At 33.4% G+C, this 1221-nt stretch overlaps 1 protein-coding gene across 2 annotated transcripts in view; it reads right to left on the reverse strand.

The window, feature by feature from the left end:
* Nucleotides 1-1221, reverse strand: part of LOC106876580 (glutamate receptor 2) — a 737813-nt gene that overhangs the window by 11497 nt on the left and 725095 nt on the right. The gene's annotated exons all lie outside the window — the stretch shown is intronic.

The raw sequence follows: 1221 nt of genomic DNA on the forward strand, positions 1-1221 counted from the left end.
CACTGGTCAATCTTATATACACAAGTACTATAATCTTTTTAGGATCTCCCAAAAATTTTTTGAAGAACCTTCTGATTCTTTTAATGTGCTAGTTTCCTGGTATTAAATTGATAGTAATTAATATCGAATTTTTACCATATTATGTTTTATATATATATATATATATATATATACACATGGTATATATATATATATATATATATATATATATGAGTATATTCATATTCATATATGTGCATATAATTATTTATACATACAGAGAGAGAGGGGGGAGTGAGAGAGATAATGAGGCAAGTAATTCTTTAATTTATCCGTCATTTTTTTTAAACCTTAACCCATAATAACTCCTAATATAAATCCCTAACTCTAACTCCCACTCAAAAACAATTTAATATTCAACTAGCGCTTCCTTTCTCGACCACCTACGCACACACAGCCCCATTGCTAAAAATAACTCTACAGCCACTGACCTTAGCCAGGACGGGACACAAGCAATTACTGCCAAATCTCCTTCCCAGCAACTCTATACTTTGAGACTACAGACATCTACTACTACTCTCTTTAAATTCCTTTGATTCTTCTCTTTTCTTAACCCCTTTTCTTTACCCTATCTTCCTCTACCTCCTCATCCTCTCTCTTATCATCTCGGCTACTCCATACACATATGCAACCTACTTTATCATAGCCAATCCTTAAAATCCACCCTACCTCACTCTGTCCACCACTCTTTCTATTTCTTTTCCTTTTCTCTACTTTTACCAATTAACAGCCACCTCTGCTACCATTCTGTTATTGAACGTTGATATATTCGCGTTTTTTTTCTACTACTTAAGGTTTTCAACCTACATGGATATATAGGCAGGATTGCACCTATAGACTTACACTCATGGATATACGCAGGATTGCACACAAGGACTCATACTTTGGTCTCTTTAACTTCAGAAAGTTGAACAATAATCTTTTATGCCTCTTTTTATTTCTCTCTTTCCATCTCCTTATTCTTTTACTACCTTCCTCTATGTTATCTTCTTATTAATATATACCATTCTCATTTTCCATATTTTCCCCCAATTTGTCTCTGGTGACGTATATCCCATACTCGAGGATAATCCAGAAGCAGCAGTATGATTTAGAATTTTCTTCCTGTAATAATATTGTATATGACTTGAGATGTTTGCCTTGCCTTAATGTTTGACGACCCGTTTAATAATTATATATATA

The sequence above is a fragment of the Octopus bimaculoides genome, chromosome 1 (assembly GCF_001194135.2).
Source record: "Octopus bimaculoides isolate UCB-OBI-ISO-001 chromosome 1, ASM119413v2, whole genome shotgun sequence".
In the NCBI taxonomy this organism is placed as follows: domain Eukaryota; kingdom Metazoa; phylum Mollusca; class Cephalopoda; order Octopoda; family Octopodidae; genus Octopus; species Octopus bimaculoides.